The 25,432-nt window shown below is 32.5% G+C and overlaps 1 long non-coding RNA gene across 1 annotated transcript in view; it reads left to right on the forward strand.

Annotated features, from left to right (window-relative positions):
• LOC141447307 (uncharacterized) overlaps window positions 1-25,432 on the forward strand; it is a 36,726-nt gene that overhangs the window by 8,241 nt on the left and 3,053 nt on the right. The window contains exons 3-4 of the long non-coding RNA XR_012454260.1: window positions 23,720-23,907; window positions 24,295-24,569. This is a non-coding gene — a long non-coding RNA (uncharacterized lncRNA). The remainder of the gene's footprint in view (window positions 1-23,719; window positions 23,908-24,294; window positions 24,570-25,432) is intronic.

A 25,432-nucleotide genomic window follows, 5' to 3' on the forward strand; every position in this document is an offset into this window, starting at 1 on the left:
GCTGATAAAATTAAATTTATTGCTTCTTAAATAAACCACTTACTGCGTAATTTTAAGAGAACGTGCACACACTTGAGCACATGTTCACTCCGAGAGAAGAAGCTACCCAGTGATAACACTTCCAATTGCTGTCTTCGCTCATTGAGGAAATCGCGAGGCCAGTGGCGTTTTTAATCGGCTGGAAGGGTGTATTTGGAATGGTGCGCAATGAGAGGTGGTGGTCCTAGAGTGGGATTGGTGGAATTTTTCGTAAAGAGATCGGGGTATAAGATTGGCGAAAGGAACTACAAGGTCCTCTGTGAGATGGTCAAATTTGAAACGTAGACGGGAGTTTTAACTATTGTACAGCGGATTTTCGATTGAAGGGATTGCATTCTCTAGAAATTAAAACGTTTGGTTGAACTCCTAAGTTCAATTCCATACGGCCAGGTACGTTTTAAAATGGTGTTGTAAGTAAGATGTTTGTTGTTCGTTGAAAGACTGAATCCTCTGGTCATGTAGCCTTAAAAGTTCTTCTTGAGGAATTGAAATAGATAAATAATTTATTTAAACAAGAAACTAAAAGTGAACTTTATTGAAAAACCTTCTTAAACTGCCAGAAAGCTTCATTTTGTAGCTTTTGTATTTGGGTGATTAAACTGATTTAAAATAATAAGTAATGTTGAAAAGGTGATTAACAGTAAGAAATTTCAATTATCCAACTTTACATCCGTTGAGTTTCTCTAATTATATTGTACTATCAGAAGAAAGGGGAGTGCGTTTTAGTTTAAATGTTGCAGTGTATTAGTTGGAGATTCCCTGCAGTCAAGTGATAAGTTGCAGGAAGCTACAACTGGGGCACAAATCTGCTTCACTTCCTACTGTAGCTTTTGTTAAATGGATTAAGGGAAACAACTGTATACACCATTTTATCTTTTATCAAACTAAAATTCCTTTTACCTTATCAACATTTAAATTAACTTTTTACGAGAAGCGTACGGAAAAGGAATGAAGATTTGCGTTTTACGTTATTTCAAAAGTGAAAATGCTGAGTAATAACAAATCTATCCTTGCATTAATTTTGTTGTTTATCTTTTAAGTTGACGCTTAAAAACCATTAGACTGTGCATCTATTTTAAGATTTTAAATTCACTTTCTTTGGGCGAGCTGGCTAAAACAAAAAAAATTAAAATAAAAATACATAAATGTAAAAAAGTTGCTCGGGCCTATTCCATATCATTAATAACATGGAGTAAAAATGGGTCCATATTTTCTCCTGATCTTTTTTGACTATACAAAAAAATCTGAAACAGAAGTGGTTTTTTATTTAATTGTAAGCGGTTCGACTCGAGCATATGAGGGACAGCCCTCAAAGTAGATGTTCGCCAATGGTGTATGATTATAGAGAATGTTCATTTTCATTCAGTCCCTTAGCCTTAGCTCTGCATTCACTTTCCCTTATTTTATTTTAAAATGCATTCATTACTTCTGATCGAATATACGATCGTATCATTCCACCTTTAATCTTGCATCAGTCCCCTGTGTACTTCAGGCGAACTCCAAATTTATATTTTCTCAGCATAGGGTAGACACCAGCCGAAATAATGGTTACATTTCTCTTATTTCACCTTGCACAAAGTAAATATGATGTTGAATTCTACATGACCAGCTTTTGTAGCGTCTCAGATCTACCAAAATAAATAAAAAGAATCTCTTCACAGGTCATATATTCGTTGTAGACTATCCATACAGGTTCTGATGTGCAATAACCTCGTTCCTCTAGTACTAAGCGTTCCTCAAAAGAGTTGGCATGAGATGATCCAGTCAACCACGCTGCTCGTTTTAAACAGGACTATCTAGGATGCCGAAAAATGGTTGTTTACTTCATGATCTTCATTCTTTATTGTCTCTAAAATTTCACAGCAAGCTAATATACCATAAATCAACGCCAAAAACATGCTTACCTTTCACCGTTCTTACTGAAGAAGGTATCCTCTAAGGTAGAGGAGCTCGCGCTATCCAGGATGGCCGACTTACCTCTCCCCTGTATCCCTTTGTTTGGTGCTATTGATCCCCTTTCTCTGTGACAGATAACCATTAATCAACACTAACTTCTTCTATTCTTTAATGGTTAGTATATCAGTTTTTGTCAGTTAACGATTGGCCATCATCACCCGAAGACAAGCGACTTTTTTAAAGGAAGTCATAACTTGGGACATTTAGCGAGTTATTTGCTTCAAATATTTTTAAAGGACTTGACCCATCAAGAGCAATACTTGATTGCACAAATATAAAGCATAACCCTATCAAATTCTTTTTCGTATTTCCTGTATTAAAATAAGAAAAATTAAACTTGTAATCAGATTTAGAAGTCCCATCTTTTTATTTAAACTTGTTGGAACTTTCGCCTGAATGAACGTTTTGATTATTGATTTTATTGAAGTACGCTATTATTTTAAACAGTCGCAAAATAATAAAATGAAAGACTTGATTTAAAAAGTTCAATAAATAGAAAGAAAATGAAGGAGGGAATAAACTTTATTCTAAGTAAAACTAATTAAGTGTATTATTTAATAGTGAAAGGATTTTAAAAGTTTTCAACATTTTCGTTGGTTAATTTTACCGCATGGAAACTTTGATGAAAGTTTTAGAACGCCTTTTAATAAAAGTTAATGCCGTAAAAAATAACTTCTAAATGGCTTATTTTACCATATTCGTTTAATTTCTAGAATTAAACATTCAGGGCCATTGCACTCATGCCGCCTACGATAGCCAGCATCACTCTTATCTCTTCGCCAGGGATTCACTCAACTGCCATTAAAAAGAAAACAAGACTAGTATTAACACTCAGAAGTTAATTTAAAATCGCATTCTTTGTTTTCATGTTATATTAAGGAATTTGTTTTGTTCTTTTAGGGAACAGTACCAAAAAAAGGCTGGTAATTTGATGGATGGATTGTAGTGATTTATAAATTTATATTATTGTTCATTTTTTTTTTTTTTGGTGACTCATTTATCCAAAATGAAGAAAGATTATTGCCCTTAGAATTTCTATGCCTAGGAGCTTCTTTCAGCACTGTCCGATGATAGACAATATTGACTGTAACGAGAGAGAATACAGACCAGTGCACTGAATAGATTATTTATTTCTTTGAATTTTTTTTTAAATTAAATAGCCTCAACTATTTTCTGTAATCTGTCTATTCTACACTGAAGAAAAGTAATCGCCTATTTTAGTTATTTTGTTTAAGCGCTACGGGCCATGGAGACCCTTGGCTTCCTCGATAATATCCTTCCAAACCTCCCTGTCTTGCGCCTTGCCTCGCCATCTCCTATTACCCAATATACGGATATCCTCCTCCACAGCCTCCAACCATCTCATTATCGGCCGGCCCTTCAATCTTCTACCACCTGGTTGACCATCCATTCCTTTCTTGGGCATTCTCTCTTTTACCATTCTTTCTACATGCCCAATCCACCTCAGTCTACTGGCTTTTACCACTCCCACTATATCCAATTCATGGTACAGCTCCCTCAGTTCTGAGTTAGATCTCATTTTCCACCCGTCACCACTTCTTACAGGACCATAAACTTTTCTTAAAACCTTTCTTTCCCAGGTATTTAATCTATTCTCCTGCTCTCTCGTTAACACCCAGGTTTCTGCAGCATAGGTCACTACAGGTCTTATTACGGTTTTGTATATATTTATTTTGATTTCTCTCAAAACCGTCTTGCTTTTTAATTGCATTGTAAGTGCTGCATAGCACCTGTTTCCTGCCATCAACCTTGCTGCAATCTCTTGAGACACTTCATTCTTTGCAGTGATTATTGTACCTAGGTATTCAAACTGGTCCTTGCTCTTGAAGGTGTATCCATCTACAATTAGAGCGTTTTGCCTATTTGGTCTTCTACTGGAGACTACATATTCCGTTTTGTCGAAATTAATCTCCAGTCCTAGTTCGGCTGTTCCCACTTTCAGTTCTTGACATTTCAAGAATATAAATAATACTTTTTGGTTTCTTCCAATCAAGGCCACGTCCTCAGCATAGGCCATTAATTGTACCAACCTGTGATAAATAACTCCAATTGTGCTAGAGGATGCTCATACTTTACTATAAACAATTTTTCTCTGACAAATAAAAAGTAGTCATACGCGGGATTCGAACTGGGGATCTCCTGAACACAAAGCCACTCTCTTGACCACTAGACCATCATCCTGCCGCTTCTTGTTGCACTGTTATATTGGTCTAAAACTTTTTTTTTTCCAGAAAGTTCGATTAAAGGGACTCTTGAGAAAGGGGGAAGTGGCTATTCTTCCTACTAAAGTATCGTTTCAATATATTGTACGTATTATAAAGGGCTGTTTAATTCCATGACTACGGAAGCAGAAAATTACTAAATGGATTTTTCATTTGTGTTGGGCATTTGGAGGTGCGCTAAAATGTTCCTATAAATCAGTGGTTCTTAACCGGTGTTCCGCGAATATGGTCCAAGTGTTCCGCGAAATTTCAATTTTAAATGTATTGAAATTTAGAAACTTAGGAAAGATACGAAAACAAAAAATTGTTCCTTTTTTTTTAATTTGAATTTAATTTTAAGTTCTTGCTAAATACCGAATTTCAAATTATTTAATGTTAGTGTTCCGCGAGAAAAATATTTACATATAATTGTGTACCGCGTCTTTGAAAAGGTTAAGAACCACTAATATAAATGGTTGAAAATTTTTTGGGTCATGAAATTCTGTAAAATTATGGCCGTTCTTTGTCTCACACTGTGAACCACGTATAGATATGGATTTTTTTTCTCTTATACACTTTCTTTTTCTCAATTATAAGCTTTAGTTATTTTGTGCACAGATCTATAAATGTAGAAGATTTAAAGGGTTGAAAATTTTTTGGGTCATGAAATTCTGTAAAATTATGGCCGTTCTTTATCTCCCACTGTGAACCACGTATTGATATGGATTTTTTTTCTCTTATACACTTTGTTTTTCTCAATTATAAGCTTTAGTTATTTTGTGCACAGATCTATAAATGTAGAAGATATAAAGGGTTGAAAATTTTTTGGGTCATGAAATTCTATAAAATTATGGCCGTTCTATATCTCCCACTGTGAACCACGTATTCGTATGAAATTTTGTTCTCTTGTACACTTTGTTTTTCTTAATTATAAGCTATAGTTATTTGGTGCACAGATCTATAAATGTAGAAGATTTAAAGGGTTGAAAATTTTTTGGGTCATGAAATTCTGTAAAATTATGGCCATTCTATATCTCCCACTGTGAACCACGTATTCGTATGAAATTTTGTTCTCTTGTACACTTTGTTTTTCTTAATTATAAGCTATAGTTATTTGGTGCACAGATCTATAAATGTAGAAGATTTAAAGGGTTGAAAATTTTTTGGGTCATGAAATTCTGTAAAATTATGGCCGTTCTATATCTCCCACTGTGAACCACGTATTCGTATGAAATTTTGTTCTCTTCTACACTTTGTTTTTCTTAATTATAAGCTATAGTTATTTTGTGCACAGATCTATAAATGTAGAAGATATAAAGAGTTGAAAATTTTTTGGGTCATGAAATTCTGTAAAATTATGGCCGTTCTATATCTCCCACTGTGAACCACGTATTCGTATGAAATTTTGTTCTCTTGTACACTTTGTTTTTCCTAATTATAAGCTATAGTTATTTGGTACACAGATCTATAAATGTAGAAGATTTAAAGGGTTGAAAATTTTTTGGGTCATGAAATTCTGTAAAATTATGGCCGTTCTATATCTCCCACTGTGAACCACGTATTCGTATGAAATTTTGTTCTCTTCTACACTTTGTTTTTCTTAATTATAAGCTATAGTTATTTTGTGCACAGATCTATAAATGTAGAAGATATAAAGGGTTGAAAATTTTTTGGGTCATGAAATTCTGTAAAATTATGGCCGTTCTATATCTCCCACTGTGAACCACGTATTCGTATGAAATTTTGTTCTCTTGTACACTTTGTTTTTCTTAATTATAAGCTATAGTTATTTGGTGCACAGATCTATAAATGTAGAAGATTTAAAGGGTTGAAAATTTTTTGGGTCATGAAATTCTGTAAAATTATCGCCGTTCTATATCTCACACTGTGAACCACGTATTCGTATGAAATTTTGTTCTCTTGTACACTTTGTTTTTCTTAATTATAAGCTATAGTTATTTGGTGCACAGATCTATAAATGTAGAAGATTTAAAGGGTTGAAAATTTTTTGGGTCATGAAATTCTGTAAAATTATGGCCGTTCTATATCTCCCACTATGAACCACGTATTCGTATGAAATTTTGTTCTCTTCTACACTTTGTTTTTCTTAATTATAAGCTATAGTTATTTTGTGCACAGATCTATAAATGTAGATGATATAAAGGGTTGAAAATTTTTTGGGTCATGAAATTCTGTAAAATTATGGCCGTTCTATATCTCCCACTGTGAACCACGTATTCGTATGAAATTTTGGTCTCTTCTACACTTTGTTTTTCTTAATTATAAGCTATAGTTATTTGGTGCACACATCTATAAATGTAGAAGATTTAAAGGGTTGAATATTTTTTGGGTCATGGAATTCTGTAAAATTATGGCCGTTCTATATCTCCCACTGTGAACCACGTATTCGTATGAAATTTTGTTCTCTTGTACACTTTGTTTTTCTCAATTATAAGCTGTAGTTATTTTGTGCACAGATCTATAAATGTAGAAGATATAAATGGTTGAAAATTTTTTGGGTCATGAAATTCTGTAAAATTATGGCCGTTCTTTGTCTCCCACTGTGAACCACGTATTGATATGGATTTTTTTTCTCCTATACACTTTCTTTTTCTCAATTATAAGCTTTAGTTATTTTGTGCACAGATCTATAAATGTAGAAGATATAAAGGGTTGAAAATTTTTTGGGTCATGAAATTCTGTAAAATTATGGCCGTTCTATATCTCCCACTGTGAACCACGTATTCGTATGAAATTTTGTTCTCTTGTACACTTTGTTTTTCTTAATTATAAGCTATAGTTATTTGGTGCACAGATCTATAAATGTAGAAGATTTAAAGGGTTCAAAATGTTTTGGGTCATGAAATTCTGTAAAATTATGGCCATTCTACATCTCCCACTGTGAACCACGTATTCGTATGAAATTTTGTTCTCTTGTACACTTTGTTTTTCTTAATTATAAGCTATAGTTATTTGGTGCACAGATCTATAAATGTAGAAGATTTAAAGGGTTGAAAATTTTTTGGGTCATGAAATTCTGTAAAATTATGGCCGTTCTATATCTCCCACTGTGAACCACGTATTCGTATGAAATTTTGTTCTCTTCTACACTTTGTTTTTCTTAATTATAAGCTATAGTTATTTTGTGCACAGATCTATAAATGTAGAAGATATAAAGGGTTGAAAATTTTTTGGGTCATGAAATTCTGTAAAATTATGGTCGTTCTATATCTCCCACTGTGAACCACGTATTCGTATGAAATTTTGTTCTCTTGTACACTTTGTTTTTCTTAATTATAAGCTATAGTTATTTTGTGCACAGATCTATAAATGTAGAAGATATAAAGGGTTGAAAATTTTTTGGGTCATGAAATTCTGTAAAATTATGGCCGTTCTATATCTCCCACTGTGAACCACGTATTCGTATGAAATTTTGTTCTCTTGTACACTTTGTTTTTCTTAATTATAAGCTATAGTTATTTTGTGCACAGATCTATAAATGTAGATGATATAAAGGGTTGAAAATTTTTTGGGTCATGAAATTCTGTAAAATTATGGCCGTTCTGTATCTCCCACTGTGAACCACGTATTCGTATGAAATTTTGGTCTCTTCTACACTTTGTTTTTCTTAATTATAAGCTATAGTTATTTGGTGCACACATCTATAAATGTAGAAGATTTAAATGGTTGAATATTTTTTGGGTCATGGAATTCTGTAAAATTATGGCCGTTCTATATCTCCCACTGTGAACCACGTATTCGTATGAAATTTTGTTCTCTTGTACACTTTGTTTTTCTCAATTATAAGCTGTAGTTATTTTGTGCACAGATCTATAAATGTAGAAGATATAAATGGTTGAAAATTTTTTGGGTCATGAAATTCTGTAAAATTATGGCCGTTCTTTGTCTCCCACTGTGAACCACGTATTGATATGGATTTTTTTTCTCCTATACACTTTCTTTTTCTCAATTATAAGCTTTAGTTATTTTGTGCACATATCTATAAATGTAGAAGATATAAAGGGTTGAAAATTTTTTGCGTCATGAAATTCTGTAAAATTATGGCCGTTCTATATCTCCCACTGTGAACCACGTATTCGTATGAAATTTTGTTCTCTTGTACACTTTGTTTTTCTTAATTATAAGCTATAGTTATTTGGTGCACAGATCTATAAATGTAGAAGATTTAAAGGGTTGAAAATTTTTTGGGTCATGAAATTCTGTAAAATTATGGCCGTTCTATATCTCCCACTGTGAACCACGTATTCGTATGAAATTTTGTTCTCTTGTACACTTTGTTTTTCTTAATTATAAGCTATAGTTATTTTGTGCACATATCTATAAATGTAGAAGATATAAATGCTTGAAAATTTTTTGGGTCATGAAATTCTGTAAAATTATGGCCGTTCTATATCTCTCACTGTGAACCACGTATTCGTATGAAATTTTGTTCTCTTCTACACTTTGTTTTTCTTAATTATAAGCTATAGTTATTTGGTGCACAGATCTATAAATGTAGAAGATTTAAAGGGTTGAAAATTTTTTGGGTCATGAAATTCTGTAAAATTATGGCCGTTCTATATCTCCCACTGTGAACCACGTATTCGTATGAAATTTTGTTCTCTTCTACACTTTGTTTTTCTTAATTATAAGCTATAGTTATTTTGTGCACAGATCTATAAATGTAGAAGATATAAAGAGTTGAAAATTTTTTGGGTCATGAAATTCTGTAAAATTATGGCCGTTCTATATCTCCCACTGTGAACCACGTATTCGTATGAAATTTTGTTCTCTTGTACACTTTGTTTTTCCTAATTATAAGCTATAGTTATTTGGTGCACAGATCTATAAATGTAGAAGATTTAAAGGGTTGAAAATTTTTTGGGTCATGAAATTCTGTAAAATTATGGCCGTTCTATATCTCCCACTGTGAACCACGTATTCGTATGAAATTTTGTTCTCTTCTACACTTTGTTTTTCTTAATTATAAGCTATAGTTATTTTGTGCACAGATCTATAAATGTAGAAGATATAAAGGGTTGAAAATTTTTTGGGTCATGAAATTCTGTAAAATTATGGCCGTTCTATATCTCCCACTGTGAACCACGTATTCGTATGAAATTTTGTTCTCTTGTACACTTTGTTTTTCTTAATTATAAGCTATAGTTATTTGGTGCACAGATCTATAAATGTAGAAGATTTAAAGGGTTGAAAATTTTTTGGGTCATGAAATTCTGTAAAATTATCGCCGTTCTATATCTCACACTGTGAACCACGTATTCGTATGAAATTTTGTTCTCTTGTACACTTTGTTTTTCTTAATTATAAGCTATAGTTATTTGGTACACAGATCTATAAATGTAGAAGATTTAAAGGGTTGAAAATTTTTTGGGTCATGAAATTCTGTAAAATTATGGCCGTTCTATATCTCCCACTATGAACCACGTATTCGTATGAAATTTTGTTCTCTTCTACACTTTGTTTTTCTTAATTATAAGCTATAGTTATTTTGTGCACAGATCTATAAATGTAGATGATATAAAGGGTTGAAAATTTTTTGGGTCATGAAATTCTGTAAAATTATGGCCGTTCTATATCTCCCACTGTGAACCACGTATTCGTATGAAATTTTGGTCTCTTCTACACTTTGTTTTTCTTAATTATAAGCTATAGTTATTTGGTGCACACATCTATAAATGTAGAAGATATAAATGGTTGAAAATTTTTTGGGTCATGAAATTCTGTAAAATTATGGCCGTTCTTTGTCTCCCACTGTGAACCACGTATTGATATGGATTTTTTTTCTCCTATACACTTTCTTTTTCTCAATTATAAGCTTTAGTTATTTTGTGCACATATCTATAAATGTAGAAGATATAAAGGGTTGAAAATTTTTTGGGTCATGAAATTCTGTAAAATTATGGCCGTTCTATATCTCCCACTGTGAACCACGTATTCGTATGAAATTTTGTTCTCTTGTACACTTTGTTTTTCTTAATTATAAGCTATAGTTATTTGGTGCACAGATCTATAAATGTAGAAGATTTAAAGGGTTGAAAATTTTTTGGGTCATGAAATTCTGTAAAATTATGGCCGTTCTATATCTCCCACTGTGAACCACGTATTCGTATGAAATTTTGTTCTCTTGTACACTTTGTTTTTCTTAATTATAAGCTATAGTTATTTTGTGCACATATCTATAAATGTAGAAGATATAAATGCTTGAAAATTTTTTGGGTCATGAAATTCTGTAAAATTATGGCCGTTCTATATCTCTCACTGTGAACCACGTATTCGTATGAAATTTTGTTCTCTTCTACACTTTGTTTTTCTTAATTATAAGCTATAGTTATTTGGTGCACAGATCTATAAATGTAGAAGATATAAAGGGTTGAAAATTTTTTGGGTCATGAAATTCTGTAAAATTATGGCTATTCTATATCTCCCACTGTGAACCACGTATTCGTATGAAATTTTGTTCTCTTCTACACTTTGTTTTTCTTAATTATAAGCTATAGTTATTTTGTGCACAGATCTATAAATGTAGAAGATATAAAGGGTTGAAAATTTTTTGGGTCATGAAATTCTGTAAAATTATGGCCGTTCTATATCTCCCACTGTGAACCACGTATTCGTATGAAATTTTGTTCTCTTCTACACTTTGTTTTTCTTAATTATAAGCTATAGTTATTTTGTGCACAGATCTATAAATGTAGAAGATATAAATGGTTGAAAATTTTTTGGGTCATGAAATTCTGTAAAATTATGGCCGTTCTATATCTCCCACTGTGAACCACGTATTCGTATGAAATTTTGTTCTCTTGTAAACTTTGTTTTTCTTAATTATAAGCTATAGTTATTTGGTGCACAGATCTATAAATGTAGAAGATATAAAGGGTTGAAAATTTTTTGGGTCATGAAATTCTGTAAAATTATGGCCGTTCTATATCTCTCACTGTGAACCACGTATTCGTATGAAATTTTGTTCTCTTGTACACTTTGTTTTTCTCAATTATAAGCTATAGTTATTTTGTGCACAGATCTATAAATGTAGAAGATATAAAGGGTTGAAAATTTTTTGGGTCATGAAATTCTGTAAAATTATGGCCGTTCTATATCTCCCACTGTGAACCACGTATTCGTATGAAATTTTGTTCTCTTCTACACTTTGTTTTTCTTAATTAAATGCTGTAGTTATTTGGTGCACAGATCTATAAATGTAGAAGATTTAAAGTGTTGAAAATTTTTTGGGTCATGAAATTCTGTAAAATTATGGCCGTTCTATATCCCCCACTGTGAACCACGTATTCGTATGAAATGTTATTTTCTTGTACACTTTGTTTTTCTTAATTTTAAGCTATAGTTATTTGGTGCACAGATCTATAAATGTAGAAGATTTAAAGGGTTGAAAATTTTTTGGGTCATGAAATTCTGTAAACTTATGGCCGTTCTATATCTCCCACTAATAATAATAATAATAATAATAATAATAATAATAATATTTATTTTACAAAATGAAAATATTGTACGGCTTGGAAAATCCGTCAGCCGGAGTTGATGTTACTATAATACAAAGAGAAAAGAAAAACAAATAAACCAAAAAATAATAATAGTAATAATAAACAAAAAATATAACAGACCTAGAAATAAAAATAAAACAAAATAACCAATATATAAAAGAATTATAAATTAATAATTAAACTCCTGAACCAGCTGATACCGATAAGACCAGGCATGGCGAGCATATTTAATAAGAGGTTGACAATTTCGCGTTCCATTTAGGAAAGAAATCAATTGTTCTCTCGTAAGTACTGAACGTCCGAGATAGAGTCTCCGGATCTCAGAAAGAATTGAGCAGTCACCAAGAAAGTGAACCACGTCCTCACTGCACCTTGAATTACACAGAGAACAAAGTTCAATCTCCCTAGGCAGCCATGGCGTATGATTAAGGTAGACAAGCTCACATCTTAACTTAAAAATCCAGCGGAGTTCAGTTAGAGTTAGACCCAAGGAGTTATCTTCATTCAAGTGACAAAGGCTAAATGAGTGGTCAAGTTCTCTGTATAAAAGGAAGCGGGACGAAAGAGAGACGCGGTCCAGAAACCCCCGACGATGAGCTGCTTTCATCTTAATCAACAGGGAGGCTAATTGATCCTTCCACGCAGGTATATTTTCCACTGAGGCCACAAAATCGCAGGAATACTTCTGAGCCAAGTCAATCCAATGTCGAAACCAGAAAATCTTTTTATTGATAATCTCCAACGCCAAGATTCTCGGTAAGCGGTATATCTCCCACTGTGAACCACGTATTCGTATGAAATTTTGTTCTCTTCTACACTTTGTTTTTCTTAATTATAAGCTATAGTTATTTTGTGCACAGATCTATAAATGTAGAAGATATAAAGGGTTGAAAATTTTTTGGGTCATGAAATTCTGTAAAATTATGGCCGTTCTATATCTCCCACTGTGAACCACGTATTCGTATGAAATTTTATTCTCTTGTACACTTTGTTTTTCTTAATTATAAGCTATAGTTATTTGGTACACAGATCTATAAATGTAGAAGATATAAAGGGTTGAAAATTTTTTGGGTCATGAAATTCTGTAAAATTATGGCTATTCTATATCTCCCACTGTGAACCACGTATTCGTATGAAATTTTGTTCTCTTGTACACTTTGTTTTTTTTAATTATAAGCTATAGTTATTTGGTCACAGATCTATAAATGTAGAAGATATAAAGGGTTGAAAATTTTTTGGGTCATGAAATTCTGTAAAATTATCGCCGTTCTATATCTCACACTCTGAACCACGTATTCGTATAAAATTTTGTTCTCCTGTACACTTTGTTTTTCTTAATTATAAGCTATAGTTATTTAGTGCACAGATCTATAAATGTAGAAGATTTAAAGGGTTGAAAATTTTTTGGGTCATGAAATTATGTAAACTTATGGCCGTTCTATATCTCCCACTGTGAACCACGTATTCGTATGAAATTTTGTTCTCTTGTACACTTTGTTTTTCTTAATTATAAGCTATAGTTATTTGGTGCACAGATCTATAAATGTAGAAGATTTAAAGGGTTGAAAATTTTTTGGGTCACGAAATTCTGTAAAATTATGGCCATTCTATATCTCTTATTGTGAACCACGTAGTGATATGGAATTTTGTTCTCTTATACACTTTGTTTTTCTTAATTATAAACTATAGCTATTTTGTGCGCAGATCTAAAAAGGTTGATGATTTAAAGGGTTGAAAATTTTTTGGGTCATGGAATTCTGTAAAATTATGGCCGTTCTATATCTCCCACTGTGAACCACGTATTCGTATGAAATTTTGTTCTCTTGTACACTTTGTTTTTCTTAATTGTAAGCTATAGTTATTTGGTGCACAGATCTAAAAATGTAGAAGATTTAAAGGGTTGAATATTTTTTGGGTCATGGAATTCTGTAAACCTATGGCCGTTCTATATCCCCCACATTGAACCACGTATTGGTACGGAATTTTGTTCTCAAGTACACTTTGTTTTTCTCAATTATAAGCTATAGTTATTTTGTGCACAGATCTATAAATGTAGAAGATATAAAGGGTTGAAAATTTTTTGGGTCATGAAATTCTGTAAAATTATGGCCTTTCTATATCTCCCACCGTGAACCACGTATTCGTATGAAATTTTGTTCTCATCTACACTTGGTTTTTCTTAATTATAAGCTATAGTTATTTGGTGCACAGATCTATAAATGTAGAAGATTTAAAGGGTTGAATATTTTTTGGGTCTTGGAATTTTGTAAAATTATGGCCGTTCTATATCTCCCACTGTGAACCACGTATTCGTATGAAATTTTGTTCTCTTGTACACTTTGTGTTTCTTAATTATAAGCTATAGTTATTTGGTGCACAGATCTATAAATGTAGAAGGTTTAAAGGGTTGAAAATTTTTTGGGTCATGAAATTCTGTAAACTTATGGCCGTCCTATATCCCCCACTTTGAACCACGTATTGGTACGGAATTTTGTTCTTCTGTACACTTTGTTTTTCTCAATTATAAGCTATAGTTATTTTGTGCCCAGATCTATAAAGGTAGAAGATATAAAGGGTTGAAAATTTTTTGGGTCATGAAATTCTGTAAAATTATGGCCGTTCTATATCTCCCACTGTGAACCACGTATTCGTATGAAATTTTATTCTCTTGTACACTTTGTTTTTCTTAATTATAAGCTATAGTTATTTGGTACACAGATCTATAAATGTAGAAGATATAAAGGGTTGAAAATTTTTTGGGTCATGAAATTCTGTAAAATTATGGCTATTCTATATCTCCCACTATGAACCACGTATTCGTATGAAATTTTGTTCTCTTGTACACTTTGTTTTTTTTAATTATAAGCTATAGTTATTTTGTGCACAGATCTATAAATGTAGAAGATATAAAGGGTTGAAAATTTTTTGGGTCATGAAATTCTGTAAAATTATCGCCGTTCTATATCTCACACTCTGAACCACGTATTCGTATAAAATTTTGTTCTCCTGTACACTTTGTTTTTCTTAATTATAAGCTATAGTTATTTGGTGCACAGATCTATAAATGTAGAAGATTTAAAGGGTTGAAAATTTTTTGGGTCATGAAATTATGTAAACTTATGGCCGTTCTATATCTCCCACTGTGAACCACGTATTCGTATGAAATTTTGTTCTCTTGTACACTTTGTTTTTCTTAATTATAAGCTATAGTTATTTGGTGCACAGATCTATAAATGTAGAAGATTTAAAGGGTTGAAAATTTTTTGGGTCACGAAATTCTGTAAAATTATGGCCATTCTATATCTCTTATTGTGAACCACGTAGTGATATGGAATTTTGTTCTCTTATACACTTTGTTTTTCTTAATTATAAACTATAGCTATTTTGTGCGCAGATCTAAAAAGGTTGATGATTTAAAGGGTTGAAAATTTTTTGGGTCATGGAATTCTGTAAAATTATGGCCGTTCTATATCTCCCACTGTGAACCACGTATTCGTATGAAATTTTGTTCTCTTGTACACTTTGTTTTTCTTAATTGTAAGCTATAGTTATTTGGTGCACAGATCTAAAAATGTAGAAGATTTAAAGGGTTGAATATTTTTTGGGTCATGGAATTCTGTAAACCTATGGCCGTTCTATATCCCCCACATTGAACCACGTATTGGTACGGAATTTTGTTCTCAAGTACACTTTGTTTTTCTCAATTATAAGCTATAGTTATTTTGTGCACAGATCTATAAATGTAGAAGATATAAAGGGTTGAAAATTTTTTGGGTCATGAAATTCTGTAAAATTATGGCCTTTCTATATCTCCCACCGTGAACCACGTATTCGTATGAAATTTTGTTCTCATCTACACTTGGTTTTTCTTAATTATAAGCTATAGTTATTTGGTGCACAGATCTATAAATGTAGAAGATTTAAAGGGTTGAAAATTTTTTGGGTTATGAAATTCTGTAAAATTATGGCCATTCTATATCTCTTATTGTGAACCACGTATTGATATGGAATTTTGTTCTCTGATACACTTAGTTTTTCTTATTTATAAACTATAGCTATTTTGGGCGCAGATCTAAAAAGGTTGACAATTTAAAGGGTTGAAAATTTTTTGGGTCATGGAATTCTGTAAAATTATGGCCGTTCTATATCACCCTCTGTGAACCACGTATTCGTATGAAATTTTGTTCTCTTGTGCACTTTGTTTTTCTTAATTATAAGCTATAGTTATTTGGTGCACTGATCTATAAATGTAGAAGATTTAAAGGGTTGATAACTTTTTGGGTAATGAAATTCTGTAAACTTATGGCCGTTCTATATCTCCCACTTGAACCACGTATTGGTACGGAATTTTGTTCTCTTGTACACTTTGTTTTTCTCAATTGTAAGCTATAGTTATTTTGTGCACAGATCTATAAATGTAGAAGATATAAAGGGTTGAAAATTTTTTGGGTCATGAAATTCTGTAAAATTATGGCCGTTCTATTTCTCTCACTGTGAACGACGTATTCGTATGAAATTTTGTTCTCTTTTACACTTTGTTTTTCCTAATTATATGCTATAATTATTTTGTGCACAGATCTATAAATGTAGAAGATATAAAGGGTTGAATATTTTTTGGGTCATGAAGTTCTGTAAAATTATGGCTGTTCTATATCCCCCACTGTGAACCACGTATTGATATGGAATTTTGTTCTCTTATACACTTTGTTTTTCTTAATTATAAACTATAGCTATTTTGTGCGCAGATCTAAAAAGGTTGAAGATTTAAAGGGTTGAAAATTTTTTGGGTCATGAAATTCTGTAAAATTATGGCCGTTCTATATCTCCCACTGTGAACCACGTATTCGTATGAAATTTTGGTCTCTTCTACACTTTGTTTTTCTTAATTATAAGCTATAGTTATTTGGTGCACACATCTATAAATGTAGAAGATTTAAAGGGTTGAATATTTTTTGGGTCATGGAATTCTGTAAAATTATGGCCGTTCTATATCTCCCACTGTGAACCACGTATTCGTATGAAATTTTGTTCTCTTGTACACTTTGTTTTTCTTAATTGTAAGCTATAGTTATTTGGTGCACAGATCTAAAAATGTAGAAGATTTAAAGGGTTGAATATTTTTTGGGTCATGGAATTCTGTAAACCTATGGCCGTTCTATATCCCCCACATTGAACCACGTATTGGTACGGAATTTTGTTCTCAAGTACACATTGTTTTTCTCAATTATAAGCTATAGTTATTTTGTGCACAGATCTATAAATGTAGAAGATATAAAGGGTTGAAAATTTTTTGGGTCATGAAATTCTGTAAAATTATGGCCTTTCTATATCTCCCACCGTGAACCACGTATTCGTATGAAATTTTGTTCTCATCTACACTTGGTTTTTCTTAATTATAAGCTATAGTTATTTGGTGCACAGATCTATAAATGTAGAAGATTTAAAGGGTTGAAAATTTTTTGGGTTATGAAATTCTGTAAAATTATGGCCATTCTATATCTCTTATTGTGAACCACGTATTGATATGGAATTTTGTTCTCTGATACACTTAGTTTTTCTTATTTATAAACTATAGCTATTTTGGGCGCAGATCTAAAAAGGTTGACAATTTAAAGGGTTGAAAATTTTTTGGGTCATGGAATTCTGTAAAATTATGGCCGTTCTATATCACCCTCTGTGAACCACGTATTCGTATGAAATTTTGTTCTCTTGTGCACTTTGTTTTTCTTAATTATAAGCTATAGTTATTTGGTGCACTGATCTATAAATGTAGAAGATTTAAAGGGTTGATAACTTTTTGGGTAATGAAATTCTGTAAACTTATGGCCGTTCTATATCTCCCACTTGAACCACGTATTGGTACGGAATTTTGTTCTCTTGTACACTTTGTTTTTCTCAATTGTAAGCTATAGTTATTTTGTGCACAGATCTATAAATGTAGAAGATATAAAGGGTTGAAAATTTTTTGGGTCATGAAATTCTGTAAAATTATGGCCGTTCTATATCTCTCACTGTGAACGACGTATTCGTATGAAATTTTGTTCTCTTTTACACTTTGTTTTTCCTAATTATATGCTATAATTATTTTGTGCACAGATTTATAAATGTAGAAGATATAAAGGGTTGAATATTTTTTGGGTCATGAAGTTCTGTAAAATTATGGCTGTTCTATATCCCCCACTGTGAACCACGTATTGATATGGAATTTTGTTCTCTTATACACTTTGTTTTTCTTAATTATAAACTATAGCTATTTTGTGCGCAGATCTAAAAAGGTTGAAGATTTAAAGGGTTGAAAATTTTTTGGGTCATGAAATTCTGTAAAATTATGGCCGTTCTATATCTCCCACTGTGAACCACGTATTCGTATGAAATTTTGGTCTCTTCTACACTTTGTTTTTCTTAATTATAAGCTATAGTTATTTGGTGCACACATCTATAAATGTAGAAGATTTAAAGGGTTGAATATTTTTTGGGTCATGGAATTATGTAAAATTATGGCCGTTCTATATCTCCCACTGTGAACCACGTATTCGTATGAAATATTGTTTTCTTGTACACTTTGTTTTTCTTAGTTATAAGCTATAGTTATTTGGTACACAGATCTATAAATGTAGAAGATTTATAGGGTTGAAAATTTTTTGGGTCATGAAATTCTGTAAAACTTATGGCTGTTCTATATCCCCCACTTTGAACCACGTATTGGTACGGAATTTTGTTCTCTTGTACACTTTGTTTTTCTCAATTATAAGCTATAGTTATTTGGTGCACAGATCTATAAATGTAGAAGATATAAAGGGTTGAAAATTTTTTGGGTTATGAAATTCTGTAAAATTATGGCCATTCTATATCTCTTATTGTGAACCACGTATTGATATGGAATTTTGTTCTCTGATACACTTAGTTTTTCTTATTTATAAACTATAGCTATTTTGGGCGCAGATCTAAAAAGTTTGACAATTTAAAGGGTTGAAAATTTTTTGGGTCATGGAATTCTGTAAAATTATGGCCGTTCTATATCACCCTCTGTGAACCACGTATTCGTATGAAATTTTGTTCTCTTGTGCACTTTGTTTTTCTTAATTATAAGCTATAGTTATTTGGTGCACTGATCTATAAATGTAGAAGATTTAAAGGGTTGATAACTTTTTGGGTAATGAAATTCTGTAAACTTATGGCCGTTCTATATCTCCCACTTGAACCACGTATTGGTACGGAATTTTGTTCTCTTGTACACTTTGTTTTTCTCAATTGTAAGCTATAGTTATTTTGTGCACAGATCTATAAATGTAGAAGATATAAAGGGTTGAAAATTTTTTGGGTCATGAAATTCTGTAAAATTATGGCCGTTCTATATCTCTCACTGTGAACGACGTATTCGTATGAAATTTTGTTCTCTTTTACACTTTGTTTTTCCTAATTATATGCTATAATTATTTTGTGCACAGATCTATAAATGTAGAAGATATAAAGGGTTGAATATTTTTTGGGTCATGAAGTTCTGTAAAATTATGGCTGTTCTATATCCCCCACTGTGAACCACGTATTGATATGGAATTTTGTTCTCTTATACACTTTGTTTTTCTTAATTATAAACTATAGCTATTTTGTGCGCAGATCTAAAAAGGTTGAAGATTTAAAGGGTTGAAAATTTTTTGGGTCATGAAATTCTGTAAAATTATGGCCGTTCTATATCTCCCACTGTGAACCACGTATTCGTATGAAATTTTGGTCTCTTCTACACTTTGTTTTTCTTAATTATAAGCTATAGTTATTTGGTGCACACATCTATAAATGTAGAAGATTTAAAGGGTTGAATATTTTTTGGGTCATGGAATTATGTAAAATTATGGCCGTTCTATATCACCCACTGTGAACCACGTATTCGTATGAAATTTTTTTCTCTTGTGCACTTTGTTTTTCTTAATTATAAGCTATAGTTATTTGGTGCACTGATCTATAAATGTAGAAGATTTAAAGGGTTGAAAATTTTTTGGGTAATGAAATTCTGTAAACTTATGGCTGTTCTATATCCCCCACTTTGAACCACGTATTGGTACGGAATGTTGTTCTCTTGTACACTTTGTTTTTCTCAATTATAAGCTATAGTTATTTGGTGCACAGATCTATAAATGTAGAAGATATAAAGGGTTGAAAATTTTTTGGGTTATGAAATTCTGTAAAATTATGGCCATTCTATATCTCTTATTGTGAACCACGTATTGATATGGAATTTTGTTCTCTTATACACTTAGTTTTTCTTATTTATAAACTATAGCTATTTTGGGCGCAGATCTAAAAAGGTTGATGATTTGAAGGGTTGAAAATTTTTTGGATCATGGAATTCTGTAAAATTATGGCCGTTCTATATCACCCACTGTGAACCACGTATTCGTATGAAATTTTGTTCTCTTGTGCACTTTGTTTTTCTTAATTATAAGCTATAGTTATTTGGTGCACTGATCTATAAATGTAGAAGATTTAAAGGGTTGAAAATTTTTTGGGTAATGAAATTCTGTAAACTTATGGCCGTTCTATATCTCCCACTTGAACCACGTATTGGTACGGAATTTTGTTCTCTTGTACACTTTGTTTTTCTCAATTATAAGCTACAGTTATTTGTAAGACAATATTTAATGTCTTATTGGATCAGGTTACAGTGAGTTTAGCGCGGAGTTGAGGATGGGAAGATTTTAGTTCGATTATCGAATATAACCAACCCTCTTATTGGTGAAGTATAAGCTGCTCTTACCACACCTAAATCTGATAGTTGGACATTAAACGCCTCCTGGGAGGAAGTAAAGAAAAAGCGATTACCTCTTACTTTTAATGCTCTTTTATTTTTCCTTTATTTTATTCTGTTTGAAACCCTTTTATGCTCTTAAGACTGTCCGTTTTTTTCTCTATTTGAACACCTGTAATCTTTTGCTGGAAAGTGTTTTCTATTTGTTTGTTGAAGTTTATCCTCATAGCACATACACCAATGCACAATGTTCAGTATATATAGAGAGTATGTGTACCTAAGTGGATAACTTGAGGCTGCCAGAGCTCTTTGTTGATTTTGATTTAGGATGAGTTGCAGGCATTGTGCTTGTAAATGTTTACTTTTTAGTTTTATTGAATAAGACGGCGTTAACCTCCTACGCCTTGCTGTGTTTTATATAAATACACCCACACACACACACACACACACACACACACACACACACACACACACACAAACACACATATATATAATATATACTGTACGTATTATATACATAATGTGCTTATGCACTAGAATGTCCTTCAGAAGATTTACCTTCATATGTAACTCTTTTGTATTCAGATGTTAGAATTACTTGGATATTATTATCAAATGAATTGCTTGCTATCAAATAATTATTTTACTAACTCTAATTTAGATATAAGTCTCTAATATTGCTTATGAGTTAAATAACCTTGAGAATAGATTGATAATGGCGTAAACAGGAACGTCAAGACTGATATATATCAGGACTGATTGATTCGAAAAAAAAGAATCTGTTGTGAAGATGCTCCTGACTTTCTGTACAGTAATTATTAGAACCGGTAACAGACAAAGGTTTAAGAGTGCTTTTGGTCCAGCCAACAGTACTTAAAGGAAGAGGAATTACTTAGTGCTTAAGATTAATCTGGTTCATTGCCTGGTGCGTTCTCGTCTAATTCTGTTCTAGTGTAGTACGATTTCCTCCCTAAGTACCGAGAGAATAATTGTAGAATTTCAGATTGTTATAGCTGTTTCAGATTGGCCTAAGATAGATTTAGCTCAGGTTTATGGAAATTCTTAAGTATTACAGGTGGAAGTGGGCGATGTATTAACTAAAAGATGGACAAAACTTGCATTTTTCAGATAATCTGGTTTAATCTGGAAGTCCTGTGTAACTTACTATTGTTTGCAGTAGAAGAAGTCAGCTCTTGCGAAATTATGAGAAATATGACCTGAGGTCAACACAGGTCACACAAATACTGGGTTAAAATAATCAAAAAAGTCAAACGTTTGCCCATGTGATGGTAGGTTCTACATTTGAGAGCGTAGACACATCATTTGTACTCGAAAGTCCATAGCGTTGGGTTACTCTATGCCTCGGATTTTATTTAATGGTTAATGTGAGAAATTTACAGTAAATTATGTCAGCTAGTCGCCACCGTCCACTACAGCTAATTTGTAGTTGTACGTAAAGCACCACTGCCAGACCAGAAAAATATAGACATTACTTTTTTACTTTATATCGGTTTAAAACATAATACTTATAATAAAAATTATTTAACCAAAAAAAAGTGGATAGAAATACGAGTAGATTCATTTTTTGAAATAATAGTAGGTACAATTGCGGTATAAAATAATATTGAAGCATAATTTAATTTATTAAAGAAATACTTCAATGAAGTTGTGAGAATTTCGTATTCACCACAGCTGCCATAATCTCAGCAAAAGACTGAGTTCTAGTTATTCAGCACCGAAGACGTATAATCAATAGTAAACTAAAACTCAATCAAAACAACTAACTAATCTACCTCAGAATGATCATTCTATCTGAGCCAAAATAACACGGCCTGTTATATAAACTTCTTGGCAATGAATTTCAGTACTTTGAGATAATAGATGAAAAGTAGCTTCTAGGTAAATACATTTCAATAGTGACAGTTGCAAACTTACAGTTATGTTCACTACTAAATCAACTCAAGATCTTGAACTGACCATATTCATGTATCTGCAGGATGACCTCATTTCTTGGACGGTTTTTGTGGCTCTTAAAAAAAATTATAATTGTCACTATTCCTAGGTGTAATTGCTGCAATAACCTATGTAATGCCTACTATGGCATTCTGTTTCTATTTTAATTTGTAACTCTTTAAATAATCTTTCTTTTGGCTATCCAACGTTCTAACATATTTAACAAAACTTGACCAAAACATTTACCTACCTTCCAACAAAAACTTTAATTAATCCACAGTCATACAAAAAGCAAAGAAAGGCATTCATCAGGTTATGCGGATTATATTTTTATTAATGACCCTGTTGGTCCTCTTAAGACAACCTTGGAAGCTGGGCTGAAGGTGTACTGAAGTACGTAAGCGGCTTCAGCAAAGTTCGTACAGCAGATACCTCGATAAGAAGTAAATCATGCTTTGTACGGATTGTCCAAGCTCTTTACTGGAGTGTAGATCACTGAGCACTAAATAAATGACATTTTAGATCGTGGTAAGTGGACAGGATAACGAAGGAAGATTGTCTGCTTCCCAGCCTGAAGGCCTCGCAAATTTAACCTGGAGTTAAGAGAAATTAACAGATAATATTAATAGTCTGGATAGTAATAACAGATATTCCTAGACCTCGCTCGTAATTTTGTCGCTTGACATTCTAAGCTGATTAACAATCCTAATCGTTTGCTATGTCTTACGTAGTTCTAGCCTAGCTAACACCTAGCCTGTACATCTACATATCGTATATTGCTCGAATTCATTATCCTTTGAAGGTCCGAGGAAGTTTCTTGATTTATCCTTTTCTCTATAAGAGCCACAATCTTTTTCTTAATTTAATTAAGCTCCCCAATATTAACCGTTAACCATTCCCGCAGCTTATAGAATCAATGCTTACCATCTTCTCTCTAATTTTCTCTGTCGAGGTCCACAAGCTTCCAAAACATAATTGGTTTATTTCTCAGTACTAAAGAATCTAAAATTTCAGAATCGTAAAAATTAAATTTCAATCTAATATCTGAATAATTGATAGCATTTGTGTTTCATCATGTTGAAGATAAAGCAAAGGTTTTTCAATTTTGTGATTTTAGGCCTTTTGGTTTGAATAAATACAATAAGGACAATATTTTTCTTACTAAATTTAATAAGCTGAATTGTGGTGATGACAATGAAACATTAATGCCCTTTGCTCAGCAGACAAATTGTAAATCTATTTTTTCCTTTAACAAATTAACTAATGGTTCTTTCTCTTTGTTTCAGTGTTTGATTACCTAAGGCTTTTTGGACTTCATTCTGGTCTATTGCTGACTGTAAGACAGATATTAATCTAAAGTCATCTACAAAGAACAGAAAGCGAAAACTACTTTATTTTGTTTGCTCAGATGGCTGTTAACATAGAATATCTTTAGGCGCTGAGGAAATGTTAAGACAATCAGACCACTCTAATCGTAAGCATGTTTTTAAGTATATACAGAATTGTAGAAATATGCCAGTCTTGTGCTCTCGATGAACTTCTTCAAACATGGAAGTTATACAACGAGGTTCGATTATCAGTCAGGATCTGTGTTAGTTGAGAAACTATTATGATATTACGATTTGTGGGTGGTAAAACTGAGTACTTCTTCAACTAACTAATAATACGTAGTCTGATATCTGGTAAAGTGCATATTATTTCAGACAGACTTGTTATCCTCTAAATCTTGTAATTCTTCGTTCAGAATAGTTGAAGTTACGGTCATTTAAGATTCAGTAATTTCTGAAATTTATTTCAGTCACAAAAACACGTATCTTTTGTACTGCGATCTTTAATTAGATTTATTTTGGTGTCCCTACAGCCAGTGTCATCTGGAGGAGCTCCGGAGAGCCTCGGTGGTTGACTAAGGAAGTTCAAGATGGTGATGAGGGAGGCAGCGAAGGATAACCGCTCACAGGCACAACTTCAAGATGATTCTAGTTCTATTAGCCACTTACATCTAGTAATCTCCTGGATTCATCAGGAAGCGTGGTGCATCTTTACCTTCTACGCTCCTGACATAAAGTGCTAAAGATGGTTCCCGAAGATCAAAAAGGAACATTCAGAGAAGTTCTAAGAAGAGATGGAAACTGGGAAGTAAGTTATAATTTCCTTGCTACTTCTTGTACCATTCCCTGCTAAGAGGGTATGCATCCCTCCATTCTGGCTCTCTGGGAATCTATTAAGAGAGAGCAAACTGACAGTTCGGATTGATTAACCCTGTAAAGCTCTTTCCACCAAAGAAAGGAAATATTCTCCTTCATAGTCCGACATTTACTGATTCTTCACGGTGGCTACGTTCTCGACACGTCAACCCTGTGCCATCTTCCTTCTGTAAGCGTCACATGACGCCCAAGATGTGGAAAGTTTCTGATTGGTGAAAACTGTTGTAATAAATTAGCTGATATTTGCTAAGAAATCTTATAGTATCTCTAACACCGACTTAACTTATGTGAAGTTAAGGGCAACCTAAGATTTAGTAAATTCTAAGCTGGTAGTACTTGAAGCTCAGACTAGAGAGAAGTAAAGTTATACCCACTCGTCTAGTCATTTTGACAGGCAGATCCTGTCTGTGGTAAAAAATCCCGCCTTCACTGTGTGAATAGAGATGGTAAAAAGAATAAAAGAACTACCCTTTAGCGCTCATTATCCAGCCATCTTTGAAATAGAAACCGCCAACTCGACTTTCATCGGTTCTCTATCTCTTTTTTGAAATTTTATTTCTTCTTATTTTCCAACTATTATTGTAAAGGGTAAAAACAATTCCCTCCTTCAGTATAATATGAACATAAAACTATTAGTTTTATGTTTTCTCTTATTACATATTAGGTAAGAAAAAGAACTGCGATTGTGAAAAAACTTTAATTTTAACCTGAAATATTCGGGTTTTATTTTCAAGTTTTTACAAATTATACTATACATATATAGTTTGGGTATCTGTCGTAGTAGTTTTTAAAGGG

Source organism: Rhodnius prolixus, unplaced genomic scaffold (assembly GCF_049639745.1).
Source record: "Rhodnius prolixus isolate KJV_2025 unplaced genomic scaffold, Rpr scaffold_7, whole genome shotgun sequence".
NCBI lineage: Eukaryota > Metazoa > Arthropoda > Insecta > Hemiptera > Reduviidae > Rhodnius > Rhodnius prolixus.